The following is a 26,120-nucleotide window of genomic DNA, read 5'->3' as shown; positions in this document are numbered from 1 at the left end:
TCCTATTTTTCTGAGGCTGTACTCTCGGATCCTAGACTCTCCCACAATTAAGATTTATAGTTCTGACCAAATCCTCCATGTTGAAGCAACATATGCCCATTGACACTTGGAAGCCATTGTTCCTTAGCTGCTTAATGTCAGGTCGGGGAGTTTTGCATAGTAGCAACTTCAAACGGTGGCAGAGTGGGGATACGTCTCAACCAAATGAGGTCTAATGCACTCCTTCCCTCTGCCAGCCTGCAAGTCACTCTAGGGCAATGTGTGAAGCACCTGCTTTGCCCCCCCTCCGCACTGATCAGGGTCATGTGAAGCTATGGGAACAGGTGATTGACGGTCGTATGAGCAGCCGGTGCATATCACAAGTCCTGGTTATGCGACTACTGACACCAGGTAGACAATCTCTGAAGGTACTGATAATGGCTGGGATCACCTATCTTGTAAAGACATTGCCCAGAAGAAGACTATGACAAACCACTTCTGTTGAAAAAATTGCCAAGAACAATCATGGTCATGGAAAGACCATGATCCCCCACGTCACAGGACACGATCCAGAATGAATGAATGAGTAACTTCAAAGCTATGTCTCTGGAGTACATAGAAATAGGAAGACCATCATCATCTGCCTCTCCGTCATCCATTTTCACACTCACCAGTGAGACAGTCTGTGGTTTCCTACAATGGTCTCAACAGCATCCCCAGAGGCCACAATCCAGAGAGAAAGTAACTCCTAAACAGAAGAGACTCTCTGGATACTGGAAATCCAAAGCAACGCATACAAATGAAGTGCTGGAGGAACTCAAGAGTAAGGCAGCGTCTATGGAGGGGAATAAACAGTTGTTGTTTAAAGCTGAGACCTTTCATTAGTCCGGATGAAGAGTTTCTGCCCAAGATGTCGACTGTTTATTCCTCTCCATGGATAGTGCCTGACCTGCTGAGTTCCTCCAGCATTTTGTGGAATGAACTCACCTTTGATCCAAGGGGTCAACTGAAGTAGAATAGGCTTATGCAATGGTGCCCCCTCTTGACCTTTAGGACTTACACAGTCCATGTTCAAAGTTCAAAGTAAATTTATTATCAAAGTACATATATGTTACCATATCAACCCCGAGCTTCATTTTATTGTGGGCATTCACAGTAAATACAAGAAACACAATAGAATCAATAAAATACCAGCACAACAGGACAAACAAACAAACAATGTGCAAAAGACAATAAACTGTACAAATACAAAAAGAGAGAGAAAGCAATAATAAATAAATAAGCAATAAATATTGAAGACATGAGATTAAGAGTCCTTGAAAGTGTGTCCATACGTTATGGGAATAGTTCAGAGTAATTCAGGGTTACTCCAATCCAAGATTAATTTAATCCAAGAGTAATTTTAGTGTATCTTCTAATGTTGATATGTGCTGTAACATTCTTTTTTCCCTCTCCTTTGGCAAGAGATAGAATCCTTAAAATCTGTTTCGGAGCTCCTTCTGGCTGTCGTGAAACGGGTGTGTCAGCAGCTGGTAGCTCACTAACATGCTAACCTGTCCAAAACTGAGTCGTAAGGCTGCTCTGTTTAACCAGTAACACCCCCCCCCACGTTATAAAAGTACCTGGTAACCCTCCTCGTGTTATAAAAATACCTGGTAACCCTCCCCATATTATAAAACTACCCGGTAACACCGCTGTGTTACTGTCCCCAGTGTATAAAGATATCCAGTAACCCTCCCCACTTGATTATAAGTACCTGGAAACAATCCCCATGTTATAAAAATTCCCGATAACCCTCCCCATGTGATAAAAATACCCAGTGACCCTCCCCACGTTATAAAATTACCTGGTTACCGACCCACATTATAAACATTCCCAGGAACCCTCTTCATGTTATAAAGATACCCACTGGTCCTCCCCATGTGATAAAAATACCTGGTGACCCTCCCCACATTCTAAACATTCCCAGGAACCCTCTATTTTACCATCCCCATGTTATCGAAATACCCGGTTACCTTCCCCATATTATACAAATATCTAGTGACCTTCTTCATGTTATAAACCTCCCCATTGTCAGCACAACCTGCTAATGGGACACAACAGCATCCTGCCTCCCATTTTCTCACGTTATCACCTTCCTCATCTTTGTCTCCATATCCATCCACAGATTAATAATGGTGAAGTATATCAGCTTCCCTGCAGATATAGAAAGTGCCACAAACAAGTCATAGTCATAGTCATACTTTATTGATCCCGGGGGAAATTGGTTTCCGTTACAGTTGCACCATAAGTAATAAATAGTAATAAAACCATAAATAGTTAAATAGTAATATGTAAATTATGCCAGTAAATTATGAAATAAGTCCGGGACCAGCCTATTGGCTCAGGGTGTCCGACCCTCCAAGGGAGGAGTTGTAAAGTTTGATGGCCACAGGCAGGAATGACCCTATGACATTCTGTGTTGCATCTCGGTGGAATGAGTCTCTGGCTGAATGTACTCCTGTGCCCAACCAGACCATTATGTAGTGGATGAGAGACATTGACCAAGATGGCATGCAACTTAGACAGCATCCTCTTTTCAGACACCACCGTGAGAGAGTCCAGTTCCATCCCCACAACATCACTGGCCTTGCGAATGAGTTTGTTGAGGCTGTTGGTGTCTGCTACCCTCAGCCTGCTGCCCCAGCACACAACAGCAAACATGATTGCACTGGCCACCACAGACTCGTAGAACATCCTCAGCATCGTCTGGCAGATGTTAAAGGACCTCAGTCTCCTCAGGAAATAGAGACGGCTCTGACCCTTCTTGTAGACAGCCTCAGTGTTCTTTGACCAGTCCAGTTTATTGTCAATTCGTATCCCCAAACAAAAGAAAGCATGTTCAAAAACACAAGAGATTCTGCAGTTGCTGGAAGTCCAAGCAACACACACAAAGTGCTGGAAGAACTGAGTTCTGCCGAGGGGTCTCGGCCCGTAACATCGACTGTAATTTTTTCCATAGATGCTGCCTGGTCTGCTGAGTTCCTTCAGCATTTTGTGTGTGTGTTATAGAAAGTTTGTTTTGTTATTGATTACACCCAGGTGCTGAAATTCTTTGTAAGATGTTAGCATGTATGATTTCCAGTGTATATATTTTATGTGTATAGAAGTAAGCTGGGTCAAAGTGAATAATCTGAATTCCAAATGTATTCAGCGACAGCCTGTGGGATTTAGAGAAAAGCTGTGTTTTATCATCTGTTTAAAACATTTACATGAGATGTGAACACAACCAGATTCAGAAGAGTGGTTCCCAGGCTAGCAAATCTCACGCTGCCCAACTACCCTTTAGGATGTTTTATTTCCGACTGTTGGACAAACAGGAAGTTGGTGAGGAAGTTTGTGTGTCATAGAAGTTGCTTGCTAATGATCCGTAATGCCCACTACATGCTCCCATATCTGATCTTCCAGATTAACTTCCTGCTCAATCTCTGCTTTATTGTGCATGTCGTAGGAACACAAGATGGTTATTTGGTAAATTAAGCAGATTACTTACTGTGTGTGTAATGAACAGACATAAATTAGGCATTTCATTCGCTCCCACCCAATTGAGATAATTATCAGGAGCACTGTGTACGCAGGGTCCTTAGCATTGTCAAGGATCCCTTCCGTCAGTCCAACAATCTCCTTGATCCCCCTCAGGCAGAAGGTACCATAGTAAAAGGACAAGGACTGTTAGGCTGGGAGACAGCTTCTTACCTCAGGCCATTATTCTATTGAACTTCTTGCCACCACCCAGGTCTCATCAAGCTTGAAGCATCAGTAGCACAATACTGTTTACTTTTTAAACTTGTGTCATAAATGCACCTTATTATTTAACTTATTTGAGGTAATATTACTTTATGTGTTATGTATTGTGTTATGCACCTTGATCTGGAGGAACATTGTCTCATTTGGCAGTATATAAGCATTCAGCTTAGGGTAACCCTAACCTTAACCTAACCCCAATGCAGGGTTAAATGACGCTAAATCGGAACTTGAATTTGAGATTGAGTGTTATTGGTGATTTTGTTTGACGATTCCCAGTAAAACCAAAGTGGATTTTCACAGCCAGTGACAAAGATAAATGTAGATACAAAAATAAAATGTTCTTGCATCTTTTATTTTCTCAGTGAATGTGTTTTTACATGCCAAGTTGTGGATCCATTCACACGTGAACCTAATGATTCATTCATATAAGAACCGATAGCAATGGTATGTAATGCCCTGATTCACATCGTTACTGTTATGCTGTAGATATTTCATTGATTGAGCAGTCTGTTCTGCTTTCAGCCTGTTTGGGTTATTGTTGAAGATAAGGGATGATGTGGAATGTGTGCCATCCAATTAGCAGGAGGTTTTCTTGATGAGGGACAATAAAGTTGGTTTTGGGCTTTTGTTCAGCGGGAGATGAAGAGAGAAGACGTTGGGAAGAACTGGTCGTAGCATATGATCCAGTGGGAGACCCGTTTGTTCGAGATGGATTGCGAGTGACGTTTGGAAGGTGGTGTGTGCTTTCACGTTGACCGAGAGCCCAGCGCGTGAGTGACAGAGAAGTTCAAGATCAGCTCCAACCTGTGCACATTTAATTAGAATAGACCCTTTCCTTTTCGCTATTCTTTACTAACCCTTTAGTTAAGTTAAGATTCATAAATATAATTCCTTTAATCATGTGCAATGTGCTGTCTGTTATTTCTTGCCATTAAGCTGTAACAGGGTAGCATCCACACAAACCGGGGTTTGGGGTGGGACGAGCTTCTCAATCTCACAAGTTTGGCGGGACATGGAAGTGTCTTCCCTACACTTATGCAGCCAAAGAAACCAGGGTGTTTCAGGTATTTTACTAGTGGTGCCTCACGGTTCACTGTGAAAGGTCTCGTATAACAGCCACAGGTTCTGGGTTAATGATCAAGTGCTGGACATCCAGGTGATCTGTCCTTCACGCTGCTTTCAGCTTTTCCCTGGAGTCTTGGAGAAACTGGTGAAATTTGATGGAGGTGTACAAAATTATGAAGGCTATGCTGTAGGTGGGGTTAATGTTTGCAAGCTTTTTCCACTGAGGTTAGCTGAGATTCAAACTAGAGGTCATAGGTTAAGAGTGAAAGGTGAACTATTTAATAAGAGCCTGAGGGGGTACTTCTTCACTCGAGCTGAGCGTTTCTTTTGAGTGAATGTGCTTCTTTGCTCACTATTTTGAATTAAGTTACTTGTTATTTTGAATGCTTTTCACCTTGGCCCCAGAGGAATACTATCTCATTCAGCTGTATCTATGTATAGTTTGAATGCCAATTAAAAGCTTGATTTGATTTGATAAGACCATAAGATATAGGAGCAGAAGAAGGCAATTTGTCCCATTGAATCTGATCCACCATTTCATCATGGTCTATCCATTTCCCTCTCAGCCCCAATCTCTTGTCTTACCCTTTATCCCTTCATGCCCTGACCAATCAAGAACCTATCAACCTCTGCCTTAAATATGCCCAATGACTTGGCCTCAGTGTTGCCTATGGCAACATTTTCCACAGATGTTGTCTATTCATGCATATTTTGACCCCTGTGGGGTGCTGTCGAGCTTTGCTGTGTGTTACGTACTGAACATAAATGTGGAGGGAATTCTGGGTAGATGACATGGGAATTCTGCCTGTCATGGTGGAGTGAATGTAGAATGAAGGTGAAATTCTTCAGCTGAAATTGAAGACTTTTCACAGTGCACAATTAATAGTGATAAAGACTTCAGTGAGAACGGAAAAGGCCTATGCAGTAGGAAGGACTACACTGTATTTCTCAGTTGTTGCAGTTAAGATTAAACCCAAAACATACAAGAATCTGCAGAAGCTGCAAATCCAAAGGAACAAACACAAATGCTGGAGGAACTCATCAAGTCAGGCAGCATCAATGGGCGGCATTGTAGCAACGTGGTTAGCACAAACTTTACAGTACAGGAGGGCCGTGTTCAATTCCCACTACTCCCTGTAAGGAGCTTGCATGTTCTCCCTGTGACCGTGTGGGTTTTCTCCGGGTGCTTCAGTTTCCTCCCATGGTCCACTGGTAGGTTAATTGGCCATTGTAAATGGTCCGGTGATTAGGCTCAGGTTAATTGGGGGCGATTGCTAAAATGCTTGGTACACAGGGCCAGAAGGGCCTATTCAACACCGTGTCTCAATAAAATAAAATAAATATGAAAATAGGAAGTTGATATTTCATGCTGAGACCCTTCTTCAGGATTTAATATTAAATCCAGTGTGTCTATAGTTGGACTGAGCCCATACAGCAGTTTAGGATGAAGCTTTTTGGCACTGGACCTGACTATGGACCAAATACCAAACTGCACACCACTAAGAGTTCATGGTCTTCCATTATATGATTCCTCTAGATCAGCAGGAAAGCGGCTTTACAAATAGGCAAGCTTTACACTTTTATTCTCTCCTTCTGAAAGTTTGTGCTTTATTGTGGTGCGTTCCAGCCCAAAAAATCAGAAGTACGTTTATTATCAAGGTACGTATATGCCACAATATTCTAGCCTGAGATTCATTTTCTTGCAGGCATTTACAGAAAAATAAAGAAATACGATAAAATCAACTAAAAACTAAACACCAAGACGGATCAGCAGCCTCTGTGTAAAAGAAGACAAGCTGTGCGAATAAAAATCAATCAATAAATAACGCTGAGAGCGTGAGTTTATTATCAGGAAAGGGAGTTTGTAGGTTGTGGAATCAGTTCAACATTGATGTGAGGGAAGGTGTCCAAGTTGGTTCAAGAGCCTGATGGTTGGGGAGTAATAACTGTTCTTGAACATGGTGCTGTGGCTGCCGAGGCTCCTGTAACAGCAGTAAAAAGGGGGCATGGCCTAGATGATGAGTGTCTTTGATAATGGATGCTGCTTTCTTGTGACAGTGCTCCTTATACACTAGATACAGTATGCTCAGCGTTGGGAAGAGAGGGAATTTTTTGTGTGCCTACAGGATGGCTTTTTAGAGCAGCTTGTGCTTGACCCTACTTGGGGAAAGACTATCTTAGATTGGGTTTTGTGTAATGACTCAGATCTTATTAGGGAGCTTAACATAAAGGAACCTTTAGGAGGCTGTGATCATCATATGATTGAATTTGTACTGCAATTTGAGAGGAAGAAGCATAAGTCACATGTATCATGGAATGAAGGGAATTACAGAGGCATGAGAGAGGAGCTTGCCCAGGTGGACTGGAGTGTGGTACTGACAGGGATGACAGCAGAACAGAGATGACTGAAGTTTTTAGGAATAGTTCACAAGGTGCAGGATAGATATGCCCCACAGAAGAAGTTGTTCTCAAATGGCAGGGTTGGGCAAGCGTGGTTGACAAGGGAAGTTAAGGATAGCATAAAAACCAAGGAAAGAGCATATAAGGTAGCAAAAGTGAGTGGGAAGTTGGATGATTGGTAAGCTTTTAAAATCCAACAAAATGCAACTAAAAAAGCTATAAGAAGGGACAAGATGAAACATGATGGCAAATATGAAATATGATACCAAAAGTTTCTGTTATGTAAAGGGGAAATGAGAGTTGATATTTGACCACTGGAAAATGATATGGCTGAGTTAGTAATGGGGGACAAAGAAATGGCAGAGGAACTTAATGGGTACTTTGCATCAGTCTTCACTGTGGAATATGCTAGCAGTGTGTCAGCAGTCTGTGAGTGTCAGGGAGCAGGAGTGAATGCCATTGCTATTACAAAGGAAAAAGTGCAAGGCAAACTGAAAGGTCTTAAGATGGATAAATCACCTGGATCAGGTGGACTACATCCCAGAGTCCTGAGAGAGGTTGCTGTAGAGATAACAGATGGATTGGTCATGATCTTTCAAGAACCACTTACTTGATTCTGGCATGAGGACTGGAAAATTGCAAATGTCACTCCACTCTTTAAGAAGGGAGGAAGGCAAAATAAAGGAAATTATAGGCCGGATAGTGTAACCTCGGTGTTTAGGAAAGTGTTGGAGTCCATTATTAAGGATTAGGTTTCGGGGTGCATGAAGACTAATGATAAAATAAGTCATAGTCAGTGTGGTTTCTGTGAAGGGGAATCTTGCCTGACAAATCTGTTAGAGTTCTTCCAGGAAGTAACAAGCAGAGTGGACAAAGGAGAGACAGTGGTTGTCACTTGGATTTTCAGAAGCTATTTGATAAGGTGCCACACATGAGACTGCTTAACAAGATAAAACATTACAGGAAAAATACTGGCATGGATAGAGGAATGGCTGACCAGCAGAAAGCAGCGACTGGGAATAAAGGGGGCCTTTTCTGGTTGGCTGCCAGTGACTGGTGGTGTTCCTCAGGGGTCAGTATTGGGACCGCTACTTTTCACATTGTTTGTCAATGATTTAGATAATGGATTTGATGACTTTGTGGTAAAGTCTGACAATGATACAAAGATAGGTGGTAGTAACTGAGGAAGCAATGTGACTGCAGCAGGACTTAGATGAGTTTGAAGAATGGGCAAAAAGTGGCAGATGGAATGCAGTGTTGGGAAATGTATGATAATGCCTTTTTAAAAAAAAAAATAATAGTGCAAACTTTTATCTAAATGGAGAGAAAATTCAAAACTCAGAGGTGCAAAGGAATTTAGGAGTCCTCATGCAAGACTCTCAGAAGGTTAATTTACAGGTTGAGTCTGTGGTAAAGAAGGTAAATGCATTTATTTCAAGGGGAATAGAATATAAAAGCAAGGAGATAATGTTAAGCCTTTATAAGACACAAGTCAGGCTGCACTTGGTGTATTGTGACAGTTTTGGGCCCCATATCTCAGAAAGGATGTATTGTCATTGGAGAGATTCCAGAGCAGGTTCATGAGGATGATTCCAGGAATGAAAGTGTTAACATATGAGGAGAGTTTGGCAGTTTTTGGCCTGTACTCACTGGATGCTGAGGATGTTCTACGAGTCCGTGGTGGCCAGTGCAATCATATTTGCTGTTGTGTGCTGGGGCAGCAGACTGTGGGTAGCAGACACCAACAGAATCAACAAACTCATTCATAAGCCCAGTGATGTTGTGGAAATGGAACTGGACTCTCTGATGGTGGTGTCTGAAAAGAGGATGTTGTCCAAGTTGCATGCCATCTTGGGCAATGTCTCCCATCTACTACATAATGGACTGGTTGGGCACAGGTGTACATTCAGCCAGAGACTCATTCCACCGAGATGTAACACTGAGCATCATAGGAAGTCATTCCTGCCTGTGGCCATCAAACTTTACAACTCCTCCCTTGGAGGGTCAGACACCCTGAGCCAATAGGCTGGTCCTGGACTTATTTCCTGGTATAATTTGCATATTACTATTTAATTATTTATGGTTTTATCACTATTTAATTATTTATGGTGCAACTGTAACGAAAACCAGTTTCCCTTTGGATTAATAAAGTATGACTATGACTAACATAGAAGACTGCGGGGAGATCTCATTGAAACCTACTGAATGTTCAAAGAACTATATAGGGTGGATAAGGAGAGGATGTTTCCTGTGGTGGGGATACCCAGAACTAGAGGGTACAGCCTCAAAATTGAGAGGCGACCTTTTAGAGGAGAGGTAAGGAGGATTTTTTTTAACCAGAGAGTAACGAATCTGTAGAATGTTGTGTGGCAGACTGAGGTGGAGGCCAAGTCTGTGGGTATATTTAAAGTGAAAGTTGATAGATTCCCGATCGGTCAGGGCATCAAAGGATATAGCGAGAAGGCAGGTGTATGGGGTTGAGTGGGATCCAGGATGAGCCTTGATGAAATGGTGGAGTAGACTTGATGGGCTGAATGGCCTAATTCTGCTCCTAAGGTTTTATGGTCTAAGGGCTTTGTTGTTGATGGACTAGGATATATCCGCCATTTTCTGTATACTTTTCTGATCTTGAGTACTGGTGTTTGCGTACCATGCTGTGTTGCAATAAATTTGGACGCTCTCCACTGTGCATCTGTCCAGATTCAGGAAGAGTTTGTAACCATCAACCATCAGGCTACGAATCAAAGGGGATATCTTCCTCAACTTCGTTATTTCCATCACTGAACTGTTCCCACAAGCTATGGATTCCCTTTCAAGGACTCTTCATTTCATGTTCTCAATAGTTATCACAAAATTTATATATTTATTTATCTATTTATTTTTTATTTTCTCATTTTGTATTTGAACAGTTTTTTGACTTTTGCACATTAGTTGTCTGTCTGTCTCTTAGGTGTGACCTTTCATTGATTCTCTTGTGTTTCCTGTATTTACTGTGAATCTCCACAAGAAATTGAATCTCAGGGTTGTGTGTGGTGACTTTTATATACTCCGAAAATAAATTTATTTTGAACTTTGAAGTTTGTATAAATGGTATCTGAAAATGTGAACGGAGCTTCCGTTATGTTATATGATGAAGTTTAAAAAAAGCTCTGGTGCTTTTGGCTCTTTTTGCCAGGCTGCAGTCAGTGCAAGGCCAATAAAGCGGAGGGAGGTGTAACAGAACAGCCATTGTGTGGGTGGGCCAGTGTTCGAGTGGTCAGGTGTTGGCTCAACAGACTTTGGGCAAACATGGGTAGAGGTTCGAAGTAAATTTCTAGTTTTTTTTTCTGTTATTACATAGCTAGTGTGCTGAGAATGGGTCCAGTTGTAGTGGTATGTACTTTTTGTAAGATGTAGGAACTCTGCGAGACCTCTATTATCCCTGATAACTACATCTGCATGAAGTGTACCAAGCTGCAGCTCCTTAGAGACCATGTTAAATAACTAGAGTTACAGCTCGCTGACTTTTGGCTCTTACAGGAGAATTCGGAGGTGATATGTAGGAGCTACAGGGAGGTATTCACCCCTAAGCTGCAGGAGGTAAATACCTGCATGACTGTCAGGAATAGGCAGCCAGTGCAAGGTACCCCTGTGGCCATTCCCCTCAAAAATAAGTATACTGCTTTGGATACTCTGTTGGGGAAAGCATGACCTGTACAAAAAGTATAGGGTAATGCTCAGATAACCATGAGGGATTTCAAAATGCAGGTAACTTGGGAAAATTAGATTGGTGCAGATCCCAAGAGAGTGTATTTGTAGAATGCCTACAAAATGGCTTTTTGGAGTAGCTTGAAGTTGAGCCCACTTTGGGAATAGTAATTCTGCATTGGGTGTTGTGTAATGACCCATATTTGATTAGTGAGCTTAAGGTAAAGGAACCCCTAGGAGACAATGATCACATGATTGAATTCACCCTGCAGTTTGAAAAGGAGAAGCTAAAGTCTGATTATCAGTATTATAGCAGAATAAAAGCAATTGCAGAGGCATGACAGAGGAGCTGGCCAAGGTTGATTGGAAGGGGATACGAGCAGGGATGACAACAGAACAGCAAAGGCTGGTGTTTCTGGGGGAAATTTGGAAGGCACAGGAAAGATATATCCCAAAGATGAAGAACTATTCTAAAGGGAGGATGAGGCAACTGTGGCTGACAAGGAAAGTCAAAGACAGAATAAAAGCAAAAGAGTGGTCATATAATATGGTAAATATTATGGGGAAGTTAGAGGATTAGGAAGCTTTAAAAAACCAACAGAAGGCAACTAAACAAAAAACATAAAGAGAGAAAACATTAAATATGAAGGTATGCTAGCCAATAATATATAAGAGGGTACCAAATGTTTTTCAGATATACTGTAAAAAGTAATAGAGAGATGAGAGTGGAGATCGGACTACTGGGAATTGATACTAAAGAGGTAGCAATGGAGGTCAAAGAAATGGCAGACAAAATAAATAAGTTTTTTTTTGTCAGTCTTTACTGTGGCAGAATGCCAGAGTGTCAGGGGCCAGAAGTAAGTGTCATTGCTGTTATTAAGGAGAAGGTGCTTGTGAAGCTGAAAAATCTGAAGGTAGATAAGTCACCTGGACCAGATGGACTACAGCCTAGGATTCTGAATGAGATGGCTGAAGAGATTGGGGAGGATTTAGTAATGAGCTTTCAAGAATCATTAGATTCTGGCATTGTTCTGGAGGTCCAGAGAATTGAAAGTGTCACTCCACTCTTTAAGAAGGGAGGGAGGCAGAAGAAAAGAAATGATAGGCCAGTTTGCCTGACTTCAATGGTTGGGAAGGTGTTGGAGTTTATTATTAAGGATGATATTTCAGTGTACTTAGAAGCGCATGATAATATAGACCAAAGTCTGAATTGTTTTATAAAGGAGAAATCTTGCTTGACAGATTTGCTGGAATTCTTTGAGAAAATAACAGGTAGGATAGATGAAGGAAAGTCAGTGGATGTTGTTTATTTTGATTTTCAGAAAACCTTTGACAGATGCTGCACATAAGTTTGCTTTACAAGATAAGGGCCCATGATATTATAGGGAAGGTAGTAGCATCGATAGAAGATTGGTTGACTGGCCGGAGGCAAAAGGGTGGAAATAAGGGAAGCCTTTTCTGTTTGGATACTGGTGACGAGTGATGTTCCACAGGGGTCTGTGTTGGGACCAATTTATTTTACTTTAAATGTCAATGATCCAGAAGACAGAATTAATAGTTTTGGAGCCAAGTTTGTGTACGATATGTTGGAAGGACAGGTAGAGTTGTTGAAACAGGGTGTCTGCAGAAGGACTTGAACAAAATAGGAGGATGGGCAAAGAATTGGCAAATGGAATATAGTGTAGGGAACTGTATGGCCATGCACATTGGCAGAAGGAATAAAGGCATGTACCATTTTCTATACGGGGAGAAAATTCAAAAATCAAGAGGTGCCATGTGACTTGGGAGTCCTCTTGCAGGATTCTGTGAAGGTTAACTTGCAGGTTGAGTCAGTGGTAAGGAAGGCAAATGCAATGTTAGCATTCATTTTGAGGGTCTAGAATACAACAGCAAGGATGTAATGCTGAGGCTGTATAAGGCATTGGTTAGGCTGCACTTGGAAAATTAGGAGCAGTTTTGGGCTCCTTATCTAAGAAAAGATGGGCTGGCATTGGAGAAGGTCCAGAGGAGATTCACGAGAAAGGGTTATCATAAATCAACCATGACGAAACATTGGAACGGACTTGATAGGCCAAATGGCCTAATTCTGCTCCCATATCATATGGTCTTAAATATGCATTTCGGCATGTATCCACAGGAATTAGGAATATGACAGTACTTGACTCTTCAGCCTCAGTGTTGTTATATTGTGGATGGTTTTTAAGGGGGCAAAGACACAATTCATGACTGATATGCTTTTGTGAAAGCCACTTTGCTTTCCAAATCGCATTCATCTTTGAATCCTCTGAGTGCAGGTCCGTGTTCCCTTCACAAATTTGGTGTGTATTTTTTTTTCTCCAACCAAATAGGGAAATATGAACCATGTCACATTTGAAAAGCCCACACAGAAAAGGTCTGTGAGGCTTGAAATTGCCTTTCTTCAAAATAACTGCAGAAACCTTTTTTTAATATACGAGTTCTTTCTGTCTTTTTTTTAATCCATGCTGTGGGTTATAGTTGCTGTTTAAGTTCCCATGGTCATCAGAGGAGAAATTTTGTTGTAATTCCTGGCAGGGATGGCAGTTGGAGCGATGTGCTGAATGAGAACAGCTCGTGTTTCAAAATGTTTTTTTGCCTGCATCATTGTGGAAAAAAATAAATCAAATTTTCAGACCTTTTATGGCTAATGCAAAGAAATATCTGTGTACTAGACACAGGATGCACAACACTTACCAATTAATTAATTTGTTATTTGGTTAATATTCCAAAATATATACTTTTATTGTCTGATGAACAATTTTAATAAGTCACATTTGTCTTGTAGTGGGAAAAGGGAAATTAATATTCCCTCCAGGCTGATTCTCTTTCGTAAAACAATCTGTTAGGAAACCACATAGAGGGGATTGAATGCCAAAATACTGAGCAAAAAACTGACTAACAGGATGATATTCTTGAATGGTTGCCAAGCAATCCATATCTGAGTAGGGCTACAACACATCGGTCACCTCAATAATGTTCATGCAGTCCTCAGAGATTCTATAAAACACACATGGAAGAAAAATATAACTTAAGATTATAATCTTAATTAATGCAAAAAAAAACTCCAGTCTATGCCCTTCTAATGAACTATAAACGAGGACATAGCAATCGTATCAAATGTTTTAATAATTACTTAAAATTGGGGAATAATCTTTTTCTCATTAGTGCATTTGGATGGGAAGAGAATGTTTTTTTTTTCATTTTGTACCCTATGATGGTGTAAAAAGGTCATGGGTCATATCATAGTCTTTCCAGCACGCTGCTGGCTATTTGTATCAACTGTCATCTCATGAAAGGAACTCGCGCTGTTTCGTTTCCCACACTGCGTTCTCTAAAATGTTTTGGAATCTCTCTACTGAGTTTCACAGTAAAATTCAAAATATTCTGGAAAGTTGATAAAGCCCCACTGAACTATAGTTGGTTTGAACCCCCAACAGTAATTAGTGGACCAGATTTGATTCAAGATTCAAGATTGTTTCAGGTAATTTCCTGTGCACCAGTGTAAAGGAGTACAAAATAATTGTTACTCCAGATATACAAAAGATAAAGAACACAATAATAACAAACACCACAAATATCAATGAATCAGACACCTTGTATACATAGATTGATTGTATGTACATGAAGTGAGCTAGTCACAGGAGTCGTTATAGGAAATGATAAAGTGGTGGTGGTTGAGAGTGTGGAGGTGTTGATCAGCCTCACTGCTTGGGAAAGTAACAGTTTTTGAGTCTGGCGGTCCTGGTGTGGCTAATACATAGCCTTTCCCCTGAAGGGAGTGGGACAAACAGTCCATGAGCAGGGTGGGTGGGATCCTTCATGATGTTACTGGCCCTTTTCCAGAACCTTTCTGTATCTATGTCCTTGATGGCAGGTAGACTGGTGCCGGTGAAGCATTGGGCAGTTTTGACTACCAGTTGTCGAGCCTTCCTGCCTGCCACAGTACTGTTTCCGTGCCATGAGGTAATGTATCTTGTTAAGATGCTCTCTACTGTGCATCTGTAGAATGATGTAAGTATGGATGTGCAAAGTCCAGCTCTATTCATACTCCTCATTAAGGAGAGGCATTGGTCAGAACATAAACGTAGGAATTTACAACACATTATAGGCCCTTCGACCCACAATTTAGTGCCGACCATGTAATCTGCTCTAGAAACTACCTAGAATTTCCCTACTGCATAGCCCTCTGTGTTTCTAAGCTCCATGTACCTATCTAAGAGGCTCTTAAAAGATCCTATTGTATCTGCTTTCACTACAGCCACCGGCAGTGCACTCCACGCACCCACCACTCCCTGTATGAAAAACTTACCCCTGACAACCCCTCGGTACCTATTTCCAATCACCTTAAAACTATGCCCCCTCGTGTAGGCCATTTCAGCCCTGGGAAAAAGCCTCTTGCTATCCACACGATCAATGTCCCTAATCATTTTTATACACTTTCTTGATTGTGTAGGATGTGTTCTGGGATGGTGAGAAGATGTTTGAGATGTGCACTCCCAGGAGTTTGAAACTGTTGTGTCGCTGATGTAAAGAGGGGTGTGAATGGTTTGAGTTCTCCTGTAGTAGATAGCCATCTCCTTTGTCTTGTTGACATTGACTTATTTTCAAGGACTCTTCATCTCATGTTCTTGATATTCATCACATATTTATTATTATTATTATTATTTCTTCTCTTTCTTTTTGTATGGGTTCACTTCTTTTTGCAAATTGGCTGTTTATCCATTCTGCTGGGTACGGCCTTTCATTGTTCTATTGTGTTTTTGTATTTACTGTGATTGCCTGAAAGAAAATGAATCCCAGGGTTGTATATAGTGGTATGTATGTACTTTGAGGAAGAGGTTAGTTGCCTGGCACCGGGCCTCGCGCTCTTCATTGTTGGTAATGATTCCCACCACTGTCATGATACAGTTATACAGAGAGTCATAGAGTACTACAGCACTGAAGTAGGCCCTTCAGCCCTTCTAGTCCTTACTGAAATATTATTCTGCCTTGTCCCATCGACTCACACCTGGACCATAGACCTTTATACGCCTCCCATCCACGTACTCACCTAAATGTCTCTTAAATGTTGCCATCCTCATCCACCATTGCCACTAACAATTCATTCCACACTCTCACCACCTTCTGAGTGAAGAAGATCCTCCTCAGGTTGCCCTTAAATATTTCACCTTTCACCCTTAACCTATAACCTCTAGTTCTAGTATTCTTAAGAGTCCATGATCCGCAGTGAAAGCTGGTTATTATAATTTTCCCAAGGTTTTGAAATTAATTTTAAATATTAAATGTAATGGCCAAAGGATCTGATTTTACACAAATATGACAATAAATTGAGCCTTCAATTTCACATGCCTCATAAGAGTATTGAGGTCATTTTTAGACAATATACTCTGAGGAATATGTCAAAACCCTAGAAAAATTGCAGAGATTATTTAGGAATGCATAAATGTTGTAATGTGAAAAGAATAAATAAGCCGGGGTTGTTTGTCTTGGAACAGAGAAAGTTCAGAAGCAGATTTGATGGAGATGTTCAAACTAATTACTACTTGATACCATTAACTTGCTGTGATAGTTTTCAGTCACAGCAAGTAAACAGAAATCAAATTCAATTCTATGCCATCCACTGATTATAGAACTTCTGGAATACAAAATAAATACATACAATAGTCTCCTTAAATAAATGTAATAGTAAGAACCAATTCAGAGATCGTGCTAATTGAGTCTACCTACTTATTTGCACAATAATTCAATTGGATCTTCCGATTACATTTTGCAAAGTGTGCCAATGTAAGTCGAGGTGGTGCTTGTTTGCCCGTTTTGCAAGATTAGCCGTTGTCGGAATGCTAATGGTGCACAGTGCAAATTGTCTGGATTGATGAGGGCAGAACCCTTGTCAATAGGCAGGACAATAGAAAATGTGTTGTCATCTTTTGTAAAGTTACACAAAGATTAAATCGATAAAATTATGATTAAACAGATTATGTAAAACTTTGGATTGAGGATAACTTGACAACGTTGAATGTTCTAACGTTACAAAGAATCAGATTGATTGGACATTCCTCTGCACTGTTTTTAACTGTGTTGTATATGCACCTTATTGTTTGTTAAGGTACTAATGTTAATATTACTTTATGTGTTGTGTGTGAGTTATATGTACTGTATTGTGAACCTTGATCTGGAGGAACATTGTTCGGTTTGGCGGTATACAGGCATAAGGTTGAGTGACAATAAACTTGAACGTGGCTGAAATTCTCAATGTTTCCAGAACTTGACTGAGTGAGAAGGTAACATACAAAAGTGAATTTACATCAGGAAAGATTAAAGAGTAAGATTAAAGATGAACTTTACAAGGGGGTGATTGATAAGTTTGTAGCCTAAGGTAGAAGGAGTCAATTTTAGAAAACCTAGCATGTTTATTTTTCAACATAGTCCCCTCCTACATGTACACACTTCGTCCAGTGGTCGTGGAGCATACGGATCCCTTCTTTGTAGAAGTGGTCCACAGCAGGGGTGATTGATAAGTTCGTGGCCTAAGGTAGAAGGAGATGAATTATTAACTTCAAACTTTCTGCATTATCACTCAAAGAGTTGAACTGCACGTGCATGTAACGAGAGCGTCTTGGACTGTCAGGTGGTCCAAAGCAGGGGTGATTGATAAGTTTGTGGCCTTGGGTAGAAGGCGATGAGTCATACAGCTCTTGTTACATGCACGTGCAGCTCAACTCTTTGAGTGAACATGCGGAAAGTTTGAAGTTAATAACTCACCTCCTTCTACCTTAGGCCACAAACTTATCAATCATCTCTGCTGTGGACCACCTTCTGGAGGTCCAAGATGTCGACTTCTACAAAGAAGGGATCCGTATGCTCCATGACCGCTGGACTAAGTGTAGGAAAAATAAATGTGCTAGGTTTTCTAAAATTGACTCCTTCTACCTTCGGCCATGAACTGATCAATCACCCCTCGTATTTGTCACTTGTATATCAAAACATATAGTGAAATATGTCGATTGCGTCAAATCAAATCAGCAAGGATTTGTGCCTGCAAGTGTCACCGTGTTTCCAGCCCCAATGTAACGTACCCACAATGTACTAACCCTAGCCCTAACTGGAATGTAGGAGGAAACCAGGGCACCTGGACAGAACATACAAATGGTTTACAGACTGTGCTGTAAAGCAATCGCCCAAACAATGCTGCACAGTTAATATATGTAATGATAATAATTTCACCAGTTTATTTGTTCTGTATCTACAATATCTAATTTATTCACTTTACTTTGATTATTTATGCATAATTCTTTTGTAAATATAATTCTTACTTTTCTAAATTAGAGCATGTTATATGTGTATTACTGTGCTTTACACCCTGGTCTAGAGAAACATTGTCTCCTTTGTCAGTATAGATGCATATGATTAAATGACAATAAACTTATTGACTTGATTTATAGAGCACTTTACATACCAATGATGTAGTTCAAAATGCTTTACAATGGGATAAAGAGCAAACATGAAAATGAAAGACAAAACAATGTTAGTTCAAAGCACGGTTAAATAAATAGGTTTTAAACTGGTGTTTAAAAGTACCAACTGAGTCTGCATCCCTTATAGTTTTAGGTATTGAATTCCACAGTTTGGAAGCGTAGTTCAAAATATCTGACCTGTCAGTTATCTTTTGAGGGAGATTGTTTAAATTTAAGAGACCGACAGAAGAAGACCTAAGAGCTGGAGCGGGATTATAAAACAAAATGATTCTGTGATGTTCACCAGTTCCAGACCATTGAGAGCAGGGAAGGAGGACAAGTTGGTAGGTGAAGCCAGGTGGCGATGCATGGTCAAGATTAATCTAGGATAGAGATTTCAGAATATTGAAAGTCGTGAGCTATGTAGCATCCATGCCAGGACCACCAGACTTAAAAGCAGTTACTTTCCCCAAGTAGCGAGGCTGATCGAAACGTCCACCCACTAACGCACCCCTCCATACCCCAACCACCACTACTTTATCATAGTCATAGTCACAGTCATACTTTATTGATCCCGGGGGAAATTGGTTTTCGTTACAGCTGCACCATAAATAATTAAATAGTAATAGTAAATTACGCCAGGAAATAAGTCCAGGACCAGCCTATCGGCTCAGTGTTTTCTGACCCTCCAAGGGAGGAGTTGTAAAGTTTGATGGCCACAGGCAGGAATGACTTCCTATGACGCTCTGTGTTGCATCTCGGTGGAATGAGTCTCTGGCTGAATGTACTCCTGTGCCCAACCAGTACATTATGTAGTGGATGGGAGACATTGACCAAGATGGCATGCAACTTAGACAACATCCTCTTTTCAGACACCACCATCAGAGAGTCCAGTTCCATCCCCACAACATCACTGGCCTTATGAATGAGTTTGTTCCTGTCAGTCACCTTAAGTCCAGTCCTTCCTGTGCCTAGTGTCACCTTATGGACGCTCAGTCGATATATATATATACACACACGCGCACTATCTAATGTATTTATATTTATTGTGGCTTTTTGTAATTATTGTGTACTTTTTCTTATGTTCATCATATCCAGAATAACGATTATTTCATTCTGCTTTACACCTACCTCTGTACTGGAAATTAAATCAAACAATCTTTAATCCTGAATGATCTTATTAAAAAGAAATGTATAATAATGTACAAAGATTTTAGGTATTGTGCTGACTGCTGCCACACAAAAAAATCATGACATACGTGAGTGATGATAAACTTGATTCTGATATAGAAACATAGAAAACCTACAGCACAATACAGGCCCTTCAGCCCACAAAGCTGTGCTGAACCTGTGCTTACCTGAGAAATTACCTAGGGTTACCCGCAACCCTCTATTTTTATGAGCTCCATGTATCTATTCAGGAGTCTCTTAAAAGGCCCTATCGTATCCGCCTCCACCACCATCGCTCGCAGCCCATTCCACGCAGTCACCACGCTCTGTGTAAAAAAAATTTACCCTGACATCTCCTCTGTACCTACTTCCAAGCACCATAAAACTGTGCCCTCTCATGCTAGCCATTTCAGCCCTAGGAAAAAAGCCTCTGACTATCCATATGATCAATGCCTCTCATCAAGTTGTACATCCCTGTCAGGTCTCCTCTCATCCTCCGCCGCTCCAAGGAGAAAAGGCCAAGTTCACTCAACCTATTCTCATAAGACATGCTCCCCAATCTAGGCAACATCCTTGTAAATCTCTTTTGCACGTTTTCTATGGTTTTCACATCCTTCCTATAGTGAGGCAACCAGAACTGAGCACAGTATTCCAAGTGGGGTCTGACCAGGGTCCTATATAGCTGCAACATTACCTCTCGGCTCCTAGACTCAATCCCACGATTGATGAAGGCCAACGCACCGTATCCTTTCTTAACCACAGAATTAACCTAGCTTTGAGTGTCCTATGGACTCACACCTCAAGATCCCTCTGATCCTCCACACTGCTAAGAGTCTTACCATATGGGTCTCTATTGTGGACTGAGAGTGGGAAGGGCGCAGGAGAGAGGAATCAAGGTTGGGAAAAGAGAAAGGGAGAGGGGAGTGAGCCAAAAGCACCAGAGAGACATTCTGTAATAATCAATAAACTAATTGTTTTGGAATCAAATGACCTTGCCTGGTGTCTCATGGCTGGGTGTGTCTGCACCCCCTGCCACCTTCACCCCATCCCCTGTTCCCTCTTCCCTGGCACTCCTTCTCTGCCACCTGCCCCTCATCTCTTCTGCAGCACCCCACCCTCACCATTCCCATCATCCCTTGATCCCAGCAGATTAACAAACTCGCTTTCTGCTTCACGTTGACAAATACAGTACTGTGCAAAAGCCCTAGGTGCCCAAGCTATAAATATGAGTCTAAGACTTCTGCACAGTACTATAAATGTAAATATTTTGCTCCCCTTCTCCCCTACCTTGTTATTCTGGCTTCTTTCTTCTTCCTTTCCAGTCCAGTTGAAGGGTCTCAGCTTGAAACCCCAGGTCTTAATTCCTCTCTTTAGACGCTGCTTGATCTGCTGTGTTCCTCCAGCAGTTTGTGGTGTGAATCTGACAGTGTTTACAACACAGTGGTCGTTTTATTTAAGTGAGTGAAACACCTCTACTTCCACTGATTATAAGTCCAAGTTTTTGGGTCTTAAAGTTGAAACTGGTTAGACTCTTTATGACTTCAAAATGCCAGTTACCACTCTCATGATGTAACCTTAGTATAGGGCAAACAAATTGAAGACACTGGATATAAAATTCTTTTAACCTTGAGAAGAAAGTTACATTCAGTCAATTCTGGTGGGAGTCAAGTCAAATTAATAAAAATGCTCTACCCAATTCAGTAGTGCTCCGAACGTTCATGAAGATTAATAAAGTATTGTAGGTCTCTGCAATGTTAAATCAGTCTGATGTAGCCTTATAAAATCAGCACTGCAATTTTAAATTTAGACTTTGATATTGTTATTGGCAGCTGCATCTGTTTAATTGAATGAGTAGAGAGAGAAAAAATTCATTGATCAATGTTTGACAATGTGTCTCTTTTGTCCCGTCCCACAATTTTCAACTGTGGTGCATTACCAAATGAAATGCTTTTGTCCTCTGCCAAGTTATGACATCCACAGCAAGCCATCACCGTTTTGCTGACACAGACAGGCTTGTTGTAACGTGTGCACTAACTAATCCAGGCTGTGGAATCCTCAATTGAGATTCTTAAAGTCTGTTTAATGATTCCCGGCTTGTGCATGCTCTCCTGTATTAATTCTTTGATTAGTAAAGCCTCCCTCATTTGGAACAGAAGCACAACAGCACAGCGGTGGAGTAGCTTTTGACGACTTGAGATGTATAATATGGATCATAACTAACCGGCAGCTTGTCTTGTGTCTCTGCTGACTGATCAATGGAAAACTCAGGGGAGATGTAAACCTGGCTGCCAATAAGCTGTCAGCTGGCTTACAATGCTGCACTGTCAAGGTCTTTTCCTGTGACTTTTGTTCCCAGTAGCCTGTTTTCCTTCCTGATGCTCATCCACACAAATGCAAGTGCACCAGATGAAGGAGTTTGGGAAACTGCCACAGAAAGGGATGCCATGGTAGCCTGGTGGTCAGATGCTATTACAGCGCAGAATGCTGAAGTTCAGAGTTCAATTCTGACATCATCTTTAAGGAGCCTGCACGGCCTTCCAATGGAATGCTTAGAGCTTCTCCGGGTGCTCCGGTTTCCTCCCACAGTCCAAAGACCTATCAGTTCGTAGGTTAATTAGTCATTGTAAATTGTTCTGTGATTAGGTTAGAGCTAAATCAAAATTGTCAGAGGTTTTGGACAGTGCAGCTCAAAGGGCTGGAGGGCCTATTCCATGCTCTATCGCTAAATAAATAATTGGAAAATGAAGCACTTGTTCCAAGACCAAAGCAAGAAGAAATTTCTTCTCACGGCAGGCGTGAATGTTTTATGCTGCAAATGCTGTGAATACTGAGTTATAAGGTGTAATCAAGGCTCAGATAGATTTTTAATCCAAAGGGGAATTCAAGGGGAAGGAGAATCAGGGAGGAAATGGCCATCAAACCAACAGTCTGATCAGCTCCAACCTGACTGAATGGCGAAGAAAGGCTGAGGGGCTTCAAAGACTAGACTCAACCCTCAACTACAGGCAGAACCCTCCCCACCATCGAAGGCAGCTTCCAAAGGAGATGCCTCAGGAAGGTGGTATCCATTAGTAAGGATTCCCCCCACCCATCCAGCACATGCCCTCTTCTCAATGCTACCAGCAATGAGCAGATACAGAATCCTGAAGACACACACTCAACATTACAGGAAGAGCTTCTTTCCTTCTGCCATCAGATTTCTAAACACTTCATTAACCACTGTCTATTATCGTTTGCACAATTTACTTTATTACTCATAGTAATTTTTATGTTTTTGCTATGAGCTGTTGTGCTGCTCCAAACAGCAGACTTCATGTCATGTAAGACAGTGATGATTGTGAATCGGATGTTCCTGTGACATACATTTTTACCTGCTTGATGAAAGGGTGATTGGAGGAAAGTATTGATCACCTTACCTGGAAAAAAAAAGGCTTATTCTTGCTTTGGAGACGGTCCAAAGGACTGTCACGCTAATTCCTGGGATGAGAAAGTTGTCATATCAAGAGAGGTTGGGCAGGTAGGTTCTGTCTTTCTGGGATTACAGAAGAATAAGAAGTGAATTTATATGACTATGACCCTTCAGAAAGACTGGAAAGGAAGGGGGAAGAAGCCAGAATAAGAAGGTAGGGGAGAGGAAGGAGTACAAGCTGGCAAGTAGCTGGGGAGACCATGTGAGTGGGAAGATGGGTAGGTGGGTAGGGGTTGAATTGAGAAGCTGGGAGGTGATAAGTGTCCACATTAGAACTGTAGCCTTCTTTACCTGGCCTGTTTAGGTATCTGTTTACTTGGATTTTCAGAAGGCCTTTGACAAGATGCTGCATGAAGCTACGTAACAAGATAAGAGCCCATGGCATTACAGGAAAAGTGCTAAAATGGACAGAAGATTGGCTGACTGACAGGAGGTAAAGAGTGGAAATAAAGGGGATCTTTCTGGGTGGATGCTGCTGACCAGTGGTGTTCCTTTGGGGTCTGCGTAGCAACAGCCTCTTTATGTTGATCTGAGTTGGATGATCAGCCATGATCATAATGAGTGGCGGTGCAGGCTCGAAGGGCCGAATGGCCTACTCCTGCACCTATTTTCTTTGTTTCTATGTTTCTATATATATTTGTCAATGATTTGGATGATGGAATTGATTACTTTGTGACCAAGTTTGTGGACAATATGAAGATAGATGGAGAGGCAGGTAGTGTTGAGGAATCAGAGTCTACAGAAGGACCGAGACACATTGGGAGAATGGGCAAAGAAGCGGCAGATGGAACTTAGTGTAGGGACGTACATGGTCATGGTCATGCACATTGGTAGAAGGGGAAAAAAGCAAACTGAGGCTTTATAAGGTATTGGTCAGACTGCACTTGGAGAACTGCGAGTAGTTTTGGGCCTCTAATCTCAGAAAAGATGTGCTGGTATTGGAGAAGGTCCAGAGGAGGTTTACGAGAATGATCCCAGAAATGAAAGTGTTAACATATGAGGCGTATTTGATGGCTCTGGGCCTGTACTCACCAGAATGTTGAAGGGTGGGCGGGGGGACTCATTGAAACCTATCAGATATTGAAAGGCCTAGATATAGTGCATGTGGAAAGGATGTTTCCTATAGTGGGCGGGGGGGGGGCGAATAGGCCAAAGGGCACTGCTTCAGAATGAGTAGACCGACATCCATTTAGAAGAGAGATGAGGAGGAATTTCTTTAGCCAGAGGATGGTGAATCTGTGAAGTAAACTGCTACAGACAGCTGTGAAGGTCAGGTCATTGTGTATATTTAAAGTGGAAATTGAAACATTCTTGATTGGTAAGAATGTTAAAGGTTACGGACAGAAGACAGGAGAATGAGGTTGAGAGGGATAATAAATCAGCCATGATGGAATGGCAGAGCAAACTTAATGGGCCGAATGGCCTAATTCTGTTACTATGTCTTATGGTCTAAATGCCTCTTAAGTGTAGTAATTAAATTTGGTTGCACCACTTCCTCGGTCATTTTTCTGATATTAATCACTCTCTGTAAAACAAGCTTAAATCCCAGTTCTTTAGAACTCCTTCCTCTCACCTTAAAGCCATATCCTCTGCAACAAATGTAAAATACTGAGGAACTCAGCGGGTCATATAACATCTATGGTAGGTGGTTGGAGTAGGATGGATGAAGTGAGAAGCTGGGAGGTGATTAGGTGGAAGAGGTAAGGGGCTGAAGAAGAAGGAAACTGATAGGAGAGGAGAGTTGATCATGGGAGAAAGGGAAGGAGGAGAGGACCCAGGGGGAGGTGATAGGCAGGTGAGCAGAAGAGAAAATTACATTAATGTTTTGATGTTGAATCTTTGCCAGAGTTGATGGTGTCTGCTTCATAAATATTAACCAATATTTTTGCTCTGAAAGTGAAGAGAAAGAAAGAGCAGAAACATTTCTCTAAGTGCTTTTGAGGCTACATTTAGACATCACACTGGAAAATCCTGAAAATTGAACTCTTATTTTTACTTCATGAAAGAAGGAGAACATTAGTTGTCATGAGAAGAATATTGACATTGATATTAAAAGTATTCAGAAACATTAAAGTACAGACATAATTTAATTATCAGGATTATCTTCTCAACATATTTTAGTATGTTGTCCTTCAAATGTGTTTCCTTCTTTAATCCCAGCTGTGTTTATTTGAGCTAGAGGAGAGTGCTCCATGCCCCACAAATGTGCAATGCATTATAGTCCAGATACTCAAATCACTTTCTTTACAGTTTCCAACGTTATGTCACCAATGACAAGCATGATTGTTGTTCCTAGCACTTTGGTTTCCCCCCACTCTCTTGCAAAGCTGAGCATTCTGTACAAAATGTTACTTACAGATGTCAGCAATTAAAAGGAAGGAAAAGCGACAATTAATCAAGGTATTAGACTGGGTAAAATTCCATTCAGTTCTTTGAGTCCTCACATGGATAAATTCCCTGCTGAAAATGCTAATGTGCTCACAATATGAGTCTAACCCCAGAAAAAGCACATATCATCCACTTTCATATCATGTCAGCCTTCATGTCACTGGTGTTCTATTTTGAGTCAGAAATGAGTTTTGTAATGTGTAATTGTATCATCGAAATGTCTTGTGGTTTGTCAGAACATCAAACACTTGGTCTAGCTTTTTAACACAGTGGTCCTTGAATGATCCACAAATTAAAGGTTTTCAGTGATATGTTATAGAAAGAAGGTGGACTAAGTTTCTGAATGGCAAAAGAAAACCCTGAAGGATAAAAAGGCAAAATATTTTCATTAGTATCTGTGCTATAGACTATTATGTTCCTTTAAAACACATCCTTATTCTTAGTGATTAACATCTCTATTAAAATTCTAATCAATAATGCTATTGTTAATGACACCAGATTATAAATTCCCGTGGAGAAGGAAAACTCTGATTTTAAAACTCCGCTGCCTTGCGGCCATACCCACCCATGGGAAAGGCTTCAGGAGTAAACCCCAAGAGAGAAATCTGGAGCCGGGCTCCCTAAGGCAGTTTGATATTGTTTACAACTTCACTCTGGCAACCTCTGTGACAACACTGGTGCCAAGCTGTATTGGCGCTTGCCCT

The sequence above is a fragment of the Mobula birostris genome, chromosome 17 (assembly GCF_030028105.1).
Source record: "Mobula birostris isolate sMobBir1 chromosome 17, sMobBir1.hap1, whole genome shotgun sequence".
In the NCBI taxonomy this organism is placed as follows: Eukaryota; Metazoa; Chordata; class Chondrichthyes; order Myliobatiformes; family Myliobatidae; genus Mobula; species Mobula birostris.
Note: the sequence above shows the minus strand (reverse complement) of the source record.